Source organism: Marmota marmota, unplaced genomic scaffold (assembly GCF_001458135.2).
Source record: "Marmota marmota marmota unplaced genomic scaffold, marMar, whole genome shotgun sequence".
Lineage (NCBI taxonomy): Eukaryota > Metazoa > Chordata > Mammalia > Rodentia > Sciuridae > Marmota > Marmota marmota.
The window spans coordinates 58,761,397-58,778,170 of record NW_026000037.1 but is presented as its reverse complement, the minus strand read 5'-3'; positions in this window follow the sequence as shown (position 1 = coordinate 58,778,170).

Genomic DNA, 16,774 nt, shown 5'->3' with positions numbered 1-16,774 from the left:
GCCTGCAATAAAGCACATGTCAGAGGATCTATCTGGATTCAACCTCCATTCTCTCAGGCTGGGTCATGTGGGAAGAGAAAGAGGCTGGAAGGAACATGCGGTATCCTCATTGTGGTTTGAAGTTCAAGAGTTTGGGAAACATGACTAGGTGCAGAGCAATAATTAAAGGGTAAGACACTGAAAAAGGGGAATAGGCAGTGTGTCAGTTATTTGTCACTGTGACCAAAATACCTGACAATAACAACTTAGAGGGGGAAAAGTTTATTTGGGGCTCAAAATTTCAGAGGTTCAGTCCATGAACATTCAACTCCATCCTTATGGGGCAGAGGTGAGGCAGAACCTCATGGCATAAGGGAATGGTGGAAGAAGCTGTCAGCTCACTACAGCTGAGAAGCAGAAAGGGGGAGGGAGAGAGAGCACAAGGAGCCAGGGACAGGATATATAGTCCCCGAGGGCACATCCTCAGTGACCTACTTCCTCTAGCTGCACCCTACCTGCCTACAGTTACCACTGTAGAGGAGTGCTTTCAAATTATATTAACTCACCAAATAGATTAATCCACTGATCAGGTTACAGTTCTCATAATCTAATCATTTCACCTCTGAATATGTCAGAGGTGACCAAAATAAAAGTGACTTTATTTTTGTCATTGTGACCAAAATGATATACAACATTCCCGTGTTGTATATCACCTGAGCTTACTGGGGGGCAATTCATATTCAAACAATAATGTGCTGATGATAGGTTTGACCTCAACTTGCTTCTTCAAGTTTATCTTGTGCTTAATTTTCCAGCCATATTGAATGACTTGTAACTTTTCTACAGGAGCTAAATTTTGTCTTATTTTGGGGGCTTTGCACATGCTGCTACCTTTGCCTGGAAGGTACACAATTGTCCCACCCCATCCTATATCCACTGGGAAATCACTTTTTATAGAAACTCTTAAATATTGCCACACTCCCAAGAATAGATTAGGGGCCCTTTCCTATGCATCCTTGTGGCTCCATTGAAATATCACCAGAGTTTTGTCATTGTATATACTTAACATGAAACCCAGTTAGGATTTTATTAATTTTTTTTTTTCCAAATAGGATTTCAATCTTCTTTCTAATTAATGGAGCACTTTCTTCAAAAGAAATACAACTCAAAACCCAATGAAAGGGCTGGTGTTGTAGCTCAGTGGTAGAATGCTTGCCTAGTAGAGGTGGGTTCAATCTTCAGGACCACATAAAAACAAATAAATAAAATAAAGGTTAAATTCTAAACAAAACAAAACCCAATGGAAAAAAGAGCAGGTGCTCAAAAGAAGAGAAAGTAGGAGACCCTGCCTGCTTGTCCCCAGTGCTTAGCCAAGGATATCCCCAGTGAGACACTCCTAAGGAGAGGTTTAAGTGGCTCAGGAAATGCTTTTTTTTTTTCAATAGTTATTTCTTAGTTTTCGGCGGACACAACATCTTTGTTTGTATGTGGTGTTGAGGATCGAACCTGGGCCGCACGCATGCCAGGCAAGCGCACTACCGCTTGAGCCACATCCCCAGCCCCTCAGGAAATGCTTTTAAAATTGTAGGCTAATATATAAGTTTTATTATATATATAAAATACAGGCACTCTTCATTTAAAATTGTCCCATGAGTACTTCTTCGTGTTGACACTATCAACCATTCTAATCTGTCATGGACACCAAGGAATAAGAAATATACAACCAGTGTAGCTGTCCCAGAGCATACTGGAGGAATATAAGCACTGAACATGTAAAGTTTTTCTCTGCTAGAAATCCTCTATGAGTGTTTATTTTCTCTATGCTGTCAGCCTGTACTCAGCTCCCTTGAATTATACGACTACACTTTTAATTTGATGTAGTCATTCTTCTTGCCCCTTACTTTATATTATAGTCAACACCCATCATGGCCCACAAAGTGTAAAGTGATGAGGTTGAGCCTGCCCACAGAAGCAATGAAAAGAACTCACGTAGGTTTTGGAATGCAAGTTTTAAGGTGCCTTTTGTAAGCTCCAAAGAAGTGGCTGAAGAAACAGTGAGTACCAAGATGAGTAGGCAATTAGAGATTAGTACCCAACATAAAAAACTTAGTAACCTAGGAAGGTTAACCCACAGGTGCATAAATGGTAATTGAAAAGAATGAAAGTGTTTTCTAGTATAACCAGACTGGGGCATAGCTCCACAGGTCCCTCTAGGGTGATGCTGTATACTCACCACTTTAAGTAGAGTCCCCATGTCCAGATGGCTTCAACTGTATGTCCACCCAACCTAGACACATGGGGCATACATATGCACATATCCCTGGGAGAATTTTAATTAATTGGTTGAAGTTAGTGTCAAGGAAAACTAGGAATCTGCACAACAGAAGTGGGAATTAAATGTTTTACTGTGACTCTTCCATATCATGTAAATTATTTATGCCCATATGTAAAATCACTGGCCTTTTTTGCCTGCCTTTTCCATTAAACTGTAAGTTCCTTAGGGACAAAAACCATGTCCTACTTATCTCAGGATCCCTGAACCAAAGACAGCACCTGGCATGTAATAGGTAATAAATGAGTGGATAGATGAATGGTAGATGGGTAAATGGATAGATCTCACAGAGAAGTGTGAGATCTATCTAGCACCAAAGAGATATGATAGCTGGGACAATGGGCCTGGGCAAAGAGCCCTGGGGAAGAAGATATCCATAGAACTGAACAAGGGAGCCCAGAGTCTGATGCAGAGCAACTAGGAAGCAGGTACAGATGGGTACAGTGGCAAAGCTGACCCTTGTTAAAGGAGGTCTTTCCCTGCCCTGGCCCTAGTCCAGGACCCAGGGTCCTTCCAGAGACTTGGGAGTAAATGCAACTGCATTGTTCACAGTAAGATTTCCAGGAAAGTCAATAGTGGGACATACGAAGCCTGGTGCTTAGTGCTTGTAAGATACTTATCTGTCTCTGACTTGAGTGGCTTTCTCAAGCCAGAGGAAGAACATGAGCATTATGAAAGGGCCTTAATTGGCCTGGACAGTGCCAATAGTAACATAAGTTACCATGGTAGCTAATGCACACACTTCCTTCTCAATAAATAATACCTCCTTATCTGCTTTCTAAAGTAAGATTGAATGAAAGAAGAAAAGAAAGCAAAGCTATACCTCCTGCAAAAGATGCCCGTTTTCCTTTTACTGCTACTTTTCCGGACGCTAGCTGTTGCCCGAGAAGCTGCCACGGAATTGTTTGGATCCCGAAGAGCAAACAACCCTTACTTCCTAACAGGCACTGCCAGAGCCAGGCAAGGGAACATTTTCCTGTATTTGACAGCCATAAGGCGGAAGCACCAGAGAGAACTGGGAGAATTATTCAGGTCTATTCCTGATGACATATGTAGTAATTATGGAAGAAGAAATGGAAACACGAAAACCTTTTGGAAATGAGGTCTTGCTTTTAAAATAAGATGATTTTTACAATACTTGGGGGATGACATTATGTGTGGATGCTTTTAAAACTTCTCTGGCGGAAATGATCAGGAATCAGAACCCAAGTAAAGATTAAAGGGCTGGGGGCGGGCAGGGGTGTGAACTTAACGTTTTTTTGTTTCAATGGTTCAGCTCCAGCCTTTCTCCTTCATAGAAACCAGATGCAGGAGAAAAGCTCTGGGGTCATCTCATGGATGCCCCACAGGGTCAGTGCCGTCTATTCTCCTTGTGTCTGAGTGAAGTGCTTTATTCAGGCAATTTTGAAAGGCTTTAAGTAATGCAGCTTCCACCACTTCCTTCAGCAAATTTTAGTATTCAAAGCCTTGAGCAAAGGTTTGGTTTTGCTTTTTTTTTTAACAAAATGGCAGGCAGACAATGGCTGGCAGTTATTCTTAGGCCAACGACTTACAGGCTCTGCTTTGGTAGAAGTGCTACACATATAGCAGGGACCTTGCTAAGGATGGGCTCCCAAGGGGCCCCAGCATCAGTATCACTTTCAGGTTGTTGTGGAATAGGACAGTTCCCTCCCTTTTCACACTTTGTCGTGTGAACTGCAGAAAATAAACCAAGTGCTAGAAACCCATAGTCCTCTTCCAAGGGAAAGACCCCATATCCCTGTTAAGGTCTAGGTAAGGAATCTACAGAGTGATGAGTGGCCCTGCATGAAATCTGGAGGATTATTGGTGTCAGAACTGGGCTAGTCAGATTCTGTCTCCTGTAGAGTTTGAATATAAGATAGAAGAGCACCAGATGGCAGGGAGAAACAAGAGTCCACAAATGAACCAGAGCTATGAGTAGGCAGAAGACATGGGCATCCCTGATCTGTGGGCTGATGGGATTCCCTGAGGGGAAAAAAAGATATATGAGCATTACACAGCTGGTGGGAGATGCTGGAAAAAGCCAACAAAAGATAAGAAGTGCTCAGGTACCTGCAAAGAGGGGATACAAAATTGTCACTCGGGAGGAGTAACAAAATATGCCATGCAGAAGTTTTGCTACCAGCTCAGTGGGACCTTTAGCTCATCCAAGATAGAAATCAAAGATGGTAAAAAAAGAGAGGGTTGGAAAGAATCATTTATTTCATTGCTTCTTGCAAGGTGGCTGCCCCATAGGCAGAGTAGCCACTAAGTCAAGGCATCAACAGCGTATGAACCTTTTCCACAATTAGAAAGTAATACATTCATAAGATATGGGGCAATCTCTCTTTGCTCCTCTTTGCCAATTTACACACAGTCAAAAATGCTTGCTTACCTCAAAATGTGCCTAAAATTGTGTTAGTTGGCCCCCCAGCTTGTGTATCTTTTAACATGGAAATGTATTAAAAGGAGGGTCCAGTTACTTTGGATCAATTTTGTGATCAGACCTGCTTTCCTGGTTTTTGATGTTTTCTTATTGTCTGTCTTGAACAATGGATTTAGTTGGGGGAGATCATTAGTTTTACCATTCATCTTTAATGTAAAGATGGTGCTTTTCTTTTAACTGTCTCCAACTTAAGCTTTGACCTGATATTCCTGTCCCTGTTATTTATCTCAAGCATAGAACATGTAGTGCTTTTCTGTTAACTGTCACCAACTTTTAATCCTATGCTCCTGCCTCAATTTTAGATCATTTCAATTCCTGAAATGTATTTCCCTCCCTACACCTTCCATTCTGGGCTCTTGTGGGATTGCTATCTCCTGCATCAATAACCTGAGGAGACCATGAAGAACATTTCCTTCTTTTGATTAAAAAGCTTGTGAGTGGGGGCCTCCTAGGGAGAGACCAGTGGCAGTTATTTGCTGCTCCACTTTCCTCCCTTGAGGTTTGGTTTGCTCTTTGATCAAAAGAAGGAGGGGAGGGTGCTAAGGAAGGAACACCAGTACAGAGCAAGCACATCTGCCATTAGCATTTCTCCCCAACAATTTATCATCAAAATAAAGTGTACGGAGAAAGAAATAGGGCAACTTCAAAAGCAAATATGCAGCCTCCTAGAATGTTTGATTATATGTAGGCACAAAGTGTGGAAAGGTAATTTGTTGTTGTTGTTTTTAAAGTTCCAAATCTAGTACTTGTAATGTGCATTCTTAGTAGAAAGTGGCCGGCTGAGGTGCATATTATTGAGAAGATGTTTTTGTCTTGTCTTCTAGTTGACACTTCTAGAATATCAATTCCACAAGTTCTGGGGAATTTGCAGCTAGAAAAGTAGATGGGGGCAAAAAAGCAGTCCCCTCTCATTGTAGTCTCATAGCATTATTGTTATTTTATGGGTTTTTTTGGGGAGGGGTACCAGGGATTGAACTCAGGGGCACTGGACCAATCACTGAGCCATATCCCCAGCCCTATTTTGTATTTTATTTAGAAAAAGGGTCTCACTGAGTTGCTTAGTGCCTCGTTATTGCGAGGCTGGCTTTGAACTCACAATCCTCCTGCCTCAGCCTCCCAAACTGCTAGGATTACAGGTGTGCACCACCACACCCAGCTTGTTCTTTTATCTAAATTTTGAATTTCTGTGCACAATTTTTGCTCCCCAAATGTTGCTACACATTCAAGGTGACCCATTGTTTAGACCCTATATGTGGAGGCTCTCCATTATCTGTGGACTACACCTGCTGTGGTCCTAACAGGCAAAAACTCACAGGTCACTGTGTAAGCCAAGGATAGGTGGCATCTAGAAGGCTACTCAGGTAAGGTACATCTGGGGGGAAAATGGAACTAAGGAAGACATAATCAGGCCTGCTTCTTCCAGAGGTGCATTTCTGGAGGAACTGTATTTAACTGACACACCCTTCTTCTCACCCTGGAAGCCAGCATGGGTCCATCAAAATCTGTGGAAATGTCTGCAGGTTGCAGGAAGATTCCCTGGTTCTGAAAGATCCAGCTGGAGAAAAGACTCTGTATTCTCAGAGAGTAAGTCATAGAAGAGCCACTGAGGAGTGAAAAAGAATTCTTGGCTTTATCTGAGTTCCTTCCATTTCCTTCAAAAATTTAAAATACTTTCAGTTGTTTGTTGCAACGAAGCTGGGAAGCTGGCGGACCACAGCATGCTGTTATTTTAGTTAAGACCTCTCCCCAGAGCTTAGCTTGTTTGCAGTAGGGCTTTGCAATGCAAGGGTTTTCTATCCTGATGGCTCCATTCCCATGCATGTAGCTCTGAAATTCTTTTGCAAAACAGTGCCTCAAATCCCTTGCTCACTCCCGGGTCTATCAGGATTCTATATGAGGATTTAGAACAAGGCTAGGCATTCACCAGCATCACCCAGCCTTTTTTCTCTCATGCGATTGCTATGTTAATGAATCTGTTGGATGTTACTGTCACCTACAAGCTGCTACACAGTGGGACAACCCTGCTTCTGAGCTCCTGATATGTCACACTAAGAAAGAAAAAGAGACCTAGGCCAGACAGAGGGGTCTAGGAAGTTTGGGAAGCCTTCCAAGATACGGATCATTGTATAAAGATGTAAAAGATCACAGTTCCCCTTGTTATTACTAGTGATAAATGGCTGGGCAGGCGGTTCCACACCAGGAGAACTACAGAAATTGAGGAAGCCTCATGGAATGAACAAGCAGCTGAGGAGGAAGTGAGAAGCCCATGGCAGTGCGACCTTAGTGGCAGAAAAGCCATATGTCACATTGCTGTAATAATTTATGGCAAATATTTCTCTGTCTGGGGAGAGCCTCTAAATAGAAATTGCAGATGATGCGAATTTCAGGGGCATCACCTCCAGGCACAGTCCTGCCAATGGGAACAGTTGCACAGAAAGTTTTCATGGGTTTGGGGAACTTTGGCATGAAGTGGCCCAGCTGTTTGAATTTTGTCTGTTTTTTAAAAGACAAAAGGATTTGTCAAAGTTAAAGGTGGAATGAACAGCTTCTCATAAGATTTTAACAAAAAAACTCAGTTTGTCTTTGTGCCTAGGTTCTCATAAGCAGCTCAAGTGCTTGGCTTGCTTCTTAGGGTCCACCCAGGGGACCTTCATGGGTATCTTGGGTGTCAGAGGAGGAGCCGCAGTGTCCTCTGGTTTGTACTAAGGCATCTCTGGCAGTAGAGACCCTCTGTTATCATGTCAGTCATAAACATTTTCTAGTTTCATCTCTCTTTCTTCAGAAGCAATGCTATAAAAGAATGACTGGGTTGAGCTGTCTCTCCAGCAAAGCTAAGGAAATACTCAAGACCAACATTTCAGAAGTAGGATGCCCAGGAATTTAAAAATGGTGCCATTGCAGGGCACTGGCCACAGGAAATACTTGATCCAAGAGAGTCCTTAGGCTCCCTAGCAGGTGAAAGACACAGCCCACCCCTTGGTTCCCACCTGGCGAGCCTTGGTCTTGGGCACACTCCTTCCAACTGCAGCTCTGTCTGTGCCTTCCCAATTTGTCTCCTTTTCCCTGGATCTCAGGGAAATTTATATCCCTATAGTTCCTCAGGGAGAATTGTCTCATATCGTATGAGCTGAAGGAAGGGCCTGATCATTCCACTTAAATACCATCTTCTTCTTCTGTCCACTCCCCACCCCAACCCCAGTCAAATAAGGCAACTTTGATGGTTATCAGGTAGCGGGTTCTGCCAAGGCATTCCACTTACCAGGGCTTGAAGTGAGTCAGCAAGGAAACAGAATCTACTCTATTGTTAAGCAAACTCTCTCTCTATGGGTATGGGGCCTAAACCAGTCCTGTCATGTAGAACACACTGATAGAACATGAAATGTAGAATATTAGAAACTTAGTGTTGAGGATCAGCAGCTGAAAATAAATGTGGAGGTGAAAGATCACAGAACCTAGGTCACAATTACAAAAGAAAATATAGTATTATTGAAGCAGAGATCAGAAAAATGTTTATAATACAGAACAGAATCAGAAACAAGCTCTTACATCAGGGCTTATACACACACATGAATGTAGGTTTGTGTGTGCATGTACACACGTATATATGTATGCACACACATGTGCGTGTACACACATGTATATGGACAGAGGGAGAGAAAGGAGTAGAAGTGGGGAAATATCTGGCTATCATTCTCTCTTCCATTATCTATTTCTAAGAAACAAAGAAATGGCTGGTGTGAAAATTTTAGATTAGAAAGGACCTCAGGGGACAAGAGACAAGGGCATCGGAGCAGCTAGTAGAAATTCTTGTTACTTTCACATGCTGCCATGTGATTTGTCTTTACACAGGACCCTAGTGACCCAGGGCCCTTTCTCTCCTCCCCTTCATTCACTTCCTTCCTTTGGCCTTCTGATCCCTGCCCACAGTAGTGCAGATCTCTCTGCAGAGGCAATATGGACTTTTTTATGGAATTACCCACAAGAATCTTGTCTACTCAGTTCATTTCCATGGCTGTTGTGTAGATGAATTACTTTCTGGTCAATGGCGTTGAGCCTGAATGCAAGGCTACATTTGCAAAGGTAGTTGTTCAGACCACAGTCTTCTCAGACAAAGGAACAGACAGGAGGGACAGGTCAGCTCTCATCAGCACTGAGAATTCCACGTTGAACTGGAAGCAGGATCTCAGAACAGTGGTTCTAGACAGGACCTACGGCAGCAGCATGTCCTGTTTATGAGCAACTGGAATTCTGCTCCATTGGCCACGAAGATCCATCATCAATTCAGGAACCACATGCTTCTTTGTTCTAGGAAAAATATAATCTTCCCAAAGCAGTCTGAGCTGCCCTTTAGCTCTCGGATGTGGGAGAATCTTCAGTGTCTGAGGCAGGATGCCTGACCTTTGTCTTTCAAGGCACTTTGCTGCTTCCAACACTTCCAGAGACTCACAGGACAACATGGAAACCAGAAATCCAAAAGGAAACTCCCGGGGCTATGAGAAAACTGAGATGAAGGAATTTATTTTCCTACCCACACTTTTTATGAATGCCATTACTAAAAGATGCTAAAGTTGATACATATTTTTTAGGCATTTGGCCCAAGTGCCAAACCATTTTAAGTTTGATTAGCATGAGAGTTATTCCTTCAAAATTGCTACCTTAATAAGTGCTTTTATTTTATTCCCTGGATGGATTTAATTCAAAGTCATTTACTTATTGCACTGAAAGATTCAAGCTCAAAGATATTTAATTATGTCTAACCTTTATCCCATTAAGCAGATTAAAAGTCTAATGCATTGGCTGGCCCCCTGTATGGTTGGTCCCTTAGATATGCATGTTCAATTGCAGCTTGCAGAAAGCAAGAAATTACATCAGCCTTAAAACAGTATTTATTCAGGATTTGGTTCTATTTTGAGCTTACGCATGGCTTAATTGTACTAAGCAAGGAAATAATATTATACTGAAAGCCACTGAATTCATAAATACATTTCAGTTAGCAAGAAAGGCCAAAAGAGTCATCCAATGTAAATTTATCCTTGGCAACTGAGCAATTACTCTTTCAAGGACTTGGGAAATTGGCAAGTCTTCTGGTTCTGTTCTTAAATGTGATCTTAAAATAATAGGGAAATAACCACACCTAAGAACATAAGTATAGCAGGTTTCTTATTTAGGTGAGTCCTCTTACAATATGGAATTCCTAAAAGGGAGATCAGGAAAAAAAAATCTCAGTCTATGATATCTAGTAATGTTATTTTATTTATTGTACTAAGCAATCAGATAAATATCTTGGTATGAGACTCCAATTGTGAATGATGTATATATAGTCCACAGTATTTTGATGCCTGACAAGGTTTTCCTTGATATGCTGTGCTGAGGACTACAGTAAATAGAGGACATCTATGTTAAAAACATGCAACTCTACACTGGGGTATGTGTGCATGTGTATACACACAGTGGTAGGCTGGTAAATGTTTAATAACTAACTCTGTGGAATAAAAAGACCTTATTATAGTGCTTGCCAATTTCCATGATGTAAATATTCCCACCACAACCAGTTTCAAGCTAGCAACATGAATTTACTGATGCACAGTAGCATACCACATAAAATAGTATTCCCACCATACAAATCTAATAGATGTAAATAATTAGAACGTGATGAATTTTCAGAATTTTTTATATTGTTTTGTTTGTTTGTTTATTTGTTTGGTGCCAGGGATTGAACCCAGAGGCACTTAACCACTGAGCCACATCCCCAGCCCATGTTTATATTTTATTTACAGACAGGGTCTCGCTAAGTTGCTTAGAGCCTCACTAAGTTGCTAAGGCTGGCTTTGAACTCAAAATCCTCTTGCCTCAACCTCCCGAGATATTATATTGGTTTTTAATATAATTTATTTAATTGTTACATTTACATAAATTTTAGTAAATGTATTTAACCATTGTCTTGCCAAATTCCTAAAAAAAATATTAGTGTCAGCTCTCAGAAAGCAAATCCAGCACACTGATGTGTGTGTGTGTGTGCCTGCGCATGTGTGTGTGCACATGCACATGCACACACATGTGCAAATGCACACGTGTGTCCATGGAATATAACTGAGGTCTGGACAAAATACAAGCATATCTCTGGGTTGAAGAAATGTGTCAGTGCTAGAGCCCTTTCCTTTGAGCTGAAAAGAATTTCAGAGTGAAACAGAACACTTAGCTTAGCCTGTAAGGTAGAAAACTGGTCACAATCAGGAATCCAGTGTAATCCCCAAATCCAGAGTCTAAATTCAAGAATTCCAAAGACTTTGGTAGAACTAGGTGATATTGCTGTGCACGTGGTGCACACCTATAATCCCAGCAACTCAGAAAGCTGAGGCAGGAGGATCTCAAGTTCAAAGTCTGCTTCAGCAATTTAGTGAGGCTCTGTCTCAAAAACAAAAAAAGGGTTGGGGATGTGGCTCAGTGGTTAAGGGCCCCTGCCCTGGGTTTAATCCCCAGTACCAAAAATAAATAAAACAAACAACAAGAACCAGGGAACATTGATGTAAAGCTGCAAATGTGAAGGTACTTCCCCTTTGGGTAAGCCCACCCCTCAGCATAGGATTGTAATACCACCCAGATGAGTAGTAAAATCTTTTCAGATTATTACTCAAAGAGTACTACCTTTTGCCTCCTGGTATCTGAATCTATAGCAAAGAAATTATATTTTTATTGCCTAAAAATATTCTTGTTTGGGGACCAAAGAACATAAAAGACATAGCTGCTGCCATTCTCATTTATCAGTTTTTGGGTGTAATGGTCTGTGGTCACATTTTCTCCTTTTGGTCTAAAACTTCATACTCATCCTTTTTTGGATAACTGATCTAGCCCTTCTGCTACTGGAGTGCATATATGATTCAGGCCTGGAAAATTAGAATTCTGTGTCCCTCTGGGAACAACAGTTGGTCCAAGGAATCTGTGTTGACCCTTAAACTACCTCTGCCTGAGATAAAATCAACTTCCAGTTACACAAACTAATCAACAACTCCTCCTCCTCTTCTTTCTTCTACATGAGGCTAGTTAATTTCCACCACTTGTAATTAAGAATCCTAATTAATAAAGAGATTGGAACAGGCAAAACAAAACAAAAGAAAAACAAAAAGCCAAAAACTAAAAACTCACTGAAACCTCTTTCGTTTAAAACACTGGGAAAGAAGAAAGGAAGAATACGAAGGAAAATAAGGGTGGATCAAATTTAAGAGAGAAATTCTCATGGACAATATGCCTAACAGATTCTTGGTTATTTAGGAATAAACCTTTATAAATAATTACCAAAAAAATCATCAGAAATATACTTCTCAAACATTCAGCATTTCCCACTTCCCTCCCACAAATTTTTTCTTAATACAAATTGTAAATAAAGAAAGGAAGCAGGATCAGCAACTGCAGATCAGAAGTGATTTGTTCATATGAGACTAAACAAGAGTTTCATCTAAATACCTCTTATATTTAGAGACACCCGCCTCACCCTTCTCCTTATCCAGCCATGGCCCTGAGTTGGGCTCTCCTTGTCTCTTACTGGAACTGTGGCCACAGCTTCATTTCTTAAATTAACACATAAATTATCTTCCTAATGGAAATCTATCATGCAAAATAAATATGAACACCTTAACATAACCCAGGACACCCTTGGCTCAGACTCTCCAGCCTCATTATCCACCAAGCGCACCTTGCACTCTGGTACTCCAGCCATATGTTTCAAACATACAAGGATTTTTTTTTTTTTTGTCATACTTCTGCTCAGGCTGTTCCTTCTTTCTGGAATATGTTCCTCTATTTTCTGCCTGGGAAAGTCCAAAATTTCCTTAATGACCCAGCTGAAATGTCACCATGAAGCTTTCTTAAAATTCTCCATGAAGGAACTCCCTCTCAGCACGTTAATAACACTTTTAGATAATACCTTAATTATTGCAGTTATTACACCATAGAAGAATAAACTCTAGTTTAGCTTCTCACTAAACTGTGAGCTTTTTTAGGAAAAACATGGTTTTGTTTATTACTATTATTTTGTGCATTATTTGGTACATTTTGGGCACAAGCATATTTTTTGAATAGGTGATCATATGAATGATTTAATGAAGACAGCAGATGTTTTCTAAGCAATTATGAGGTCCTAAGTACTTTATATGGATTATTTTTGTTTAATGTCTCCAGAGCCTCATGAGGTAGGTACTTCAATTTACTCATGAGGAAACTAGACAAAAATATTTGAGTCACACCCAAAGTCTCACAGGAAATAGTGGTAGAGGCAGAATCCAACCCATGACATTTGATTGCTGCTCTTACTCTTGGATGTTAATTTGTCTCCCTACATCAAAAATCTCCATTTCACTCCATATAGTCAGCTATTTTGGGAGTTGGGAGTCTGGGATTGGAGATCCATACAGTCAGTTCTTCTTCTGGAAGCCATTCAGGCATCCCATGAGACTTCAACCCATAACCCTAGTTATGTTCTCATTTGAGTTTGGAAGGAACAGTTACCCAACCCCAGCTCACAGACATCTGGGTACAGGGCAGAGAGGATTACTCATCCCCCAGGATAAAGCCCTCTGGGAAAAGTCATTTCTGTCCTTTCAGGGTGGGGCCTTAAGATGTAAAGACCTAGTCTTAATTAGAGCATTTTTTGGCTGAGCAAATATTAAATTTAAACCCAGCTACGCCTTCGGTTAGCAAGTCACAACTTGAGGCTTTGCCTTCCATGTCTCCTCCCAGATTCATGGGGGAAGAGAGGTGGAGAACGGAGACAAGAAGAAGGCCCAGTCTAGGGGAACACGGTGACCCAAGGAGTGACGACCAGTCAGAGACCAGGTCAACTTGTGCTGCAGACCTTACTAAACCCAAACACACAGCTACTCCTTGCAACAGGTTAAATATTAATTGGTGGCATTGTTCCTTCTGTTGGGCATTACTCAGACCTTGTTCATAGAATTCTGAGGAACACCTTCCAGAAAGTCTACCTGCAAGGATCTCTGCACATTCTAAGAAGCCAGATCCATGGTGGCCACAGAGAAAAAAACTCTGTTGTTCCATGGGGAGATGGGACTGTCACTGAACTTTAATCTGGTTCTCATTTTTACTACAACACTGCCCAGAGGACCAGAATGAAGCATGCAACACCTGCAAACCAACCCAGTTCATTTTTCTGAATATACAGGAAGCTGTCAGACTTTCCATTGACTTGACTTGTCTTTTTATGTTGTGTTTATGGGGACCATGGGCATGGTGGGCTAACCAGGCACTTTACCTGAGCTGTTTTTACTGTGGGAACTATTGTGTGAACAGATTTGGGTATTATAGAAAGCTGTAGGTTCTAAAATAACAAAGGATAGAAGCTATGAGAAGTAGAGGGTAGGGGATTGAACCCAATGACATAGTCCCAGACATCACTGGTCAAAGAGGTCAATGCCAATGGAACCAGTTAAGAGTGGGTCATCCAATCAGTGGCTGCCTGCTCTTCTCGGGCAGTACCCTGGGGTAGTACACTAGTGAAATACTTTCTCCCCTTGGTCAAGACCATCAATTAAGTTGTGTCTCCTACATATAGCCCACAGGGTCTCTAACATAAGGGAAACTATTCAGGTGTCTGTATCATGAACAAAGTGACAGAATGACTGTTGAAGTTGATTGCTCCCGTTAAGATAGCACCCATCACGTCTGCTGTTTAAAACATATCTTTCCCTTCCACTCAAACTTTGAAATTCCTACCTGTCCTAAGTCTGATTTTTCAGCTTTCCTTTTGAATCTGAGTTACTCCATAATAACTCACCTATCAAGTTCTTGCTTTACTGTTTAAGTTAGTCAGAATTTGTTTCTGTTGCTTGACACCTAAGAATCAGAACTGATATACTGTGCAAATATATGTATGTTTACATTATATTTCCTTATAGCTTGTGTTTATGAGTATGTGTTCAAATGTCCTCCTCCTTCTGCACACACTCAATATTTTTCATGTCTGTATGTCTTCAGTCTGAAGTCTACCCACTGGACATGGTTTGAAGAGTTATTAAAATGTAGACCTGGAGAACAGACAAGTGTCAGAGACGATCAGTCCAACACCAACTGGTGCCAACCAATTCAACTGGATTATTTTCAAGTTGCCCAAAGGAAATAAGAGTTTTGTTGGGGCAGAATAGAGGAAAGTCACTGACATGCTTGGGGCCCTTGGGGAAACTGCACCAGCTTGGGTAGGGTCCCTATAAAGCTGCTGGTTGGTACTATTGCTTGGAGCAGATCCAGGGAGGAAAAAGCATGAAGAAAGAAAGGTCCAATGCAAATACCTTCTTACTCTTTCTTCATCCTCCTGATTCCTGGGCCCTAGTAGTAGGAAATCAGATCACCACTACTATCAAGATAAGAAGATGGCTTCATTGTAGGCTGCAATGGTGGTGGACAGGCCTGGGACTCTAACTATTTCTTTAATACTGTTTCTATGGCAACATGCTTTTCCAGTGTCAAGGAAGTAAAACATTTTCTGGACCCACCATTTTCTAAATGTCCCATGGCCCTGTACCTCCAGGCATTACCTCTGGCATTACTAGTCTACCTGGGAGCATTGGCATTATTATTGCCATTTATCTGTGGCCTTCTTAAACATGAACATGAATTCTTTATACACTGCTATCCCTGAAATGCATGGGTTACCCTTGTCCTGGCCAAATTTGATTCTGGATCAAGTTGGATCAATCCTAAATCATTCTAGTTAGTTTGTATTTTAACATAATCAGGTTGGCAAATCTGATTATCAATGATGCTCAGTAAGTAAAGAAAACGATAAGTTGTTATAGATAAACAAAAAAACATATATACAAATTTGGCCACCAGGAGATTTCTGGACCCTTTAAATTCTAATTGACATAAATTCATGTTTATATATCCTTGGAGTCTGTGGCGTGGCTTTTATTTAGTCCTGGAACATTGGTGACAGTTTTATAGGCCAATTTATGGGTTTTTCAAAGAAACTGCTTCCCAGACCAGACACTAGAGATGGCTCTGCCATAGCTCTTATTCATCAGTTGTCCATATGAAGATGAAAAATTCAGAGTCAGGACCAGACCTGTCCTGTTAGTTAAGTTTCCTGGATGGTCTAAGAGGGTAATCTTCCTAGGCAATGCTCCCAGAGGGTAAGGAAAACGGAAATTCCATTCTTCTGTGAGTCACTTGCTACAGCATCTTGGGTAATCACTTTAGCCACCCAAGGCTTTACGGATTTGAAGGGTGAGATGTGGTTGAGGAAATAAGAATACCAAGGGCATATATAATCTGTAGGAACGGAGGAGAGATTAGTGATTATATCTGTAAAAGATTACAAGAAACCACAAACCCCTCTTTTTGGCAAGAACAATCATTATCAGAAATGTAAATATGCTTTGCTGTAGATATTCTTTCTAAAGTCTTCTCTTTATGGAGATAGTTGAGACTACTTGAAAGAAAGACAAATTGAGATTTTAATAGTTACATATTATCAGGTCAAAGAAATAAATGTTCCTATGTTTTATCATCTCTTAAATCTGGATGCTTCCTACAATTCTTATTTTCATATTGCCGAACAAGGGAGGCATCCTATAATTCATGGCATCTTAAATTTTACAACCATAGAGCATTTCTTTTCTCTTACACCAATAGGTCAACAGAGACCTACCTCCTTTGTCCAACCTGTTTGCAGAAAGGAGCCCTGAAGAAACCTTTGCAAAAGGTTCACACAACTTAGAGGGGACTAGTGGGACATCCCTCCCCAGCTCAGGAGAATAAATCCATTTCAAGCACAGCTTGATCTGTGCTCTGACAGGGGGACACACAGGATTCTCTGAGATCACCCTGTCCAGATGTGGGGTTAGAAGGGGATCATCAGGAGAACTTCCTGGAAGAGGTGATGTCTTAACTGGCTCTCAAAGAAAAGAAAGGGTTGCTGTTTTCTAGAGCAATTCTACTTAAAGTGTCTGTGCTCTCTATTTGTTACCATGCACTAAGGTAGAGAAATTGAGAGTCAGAATTTTGAA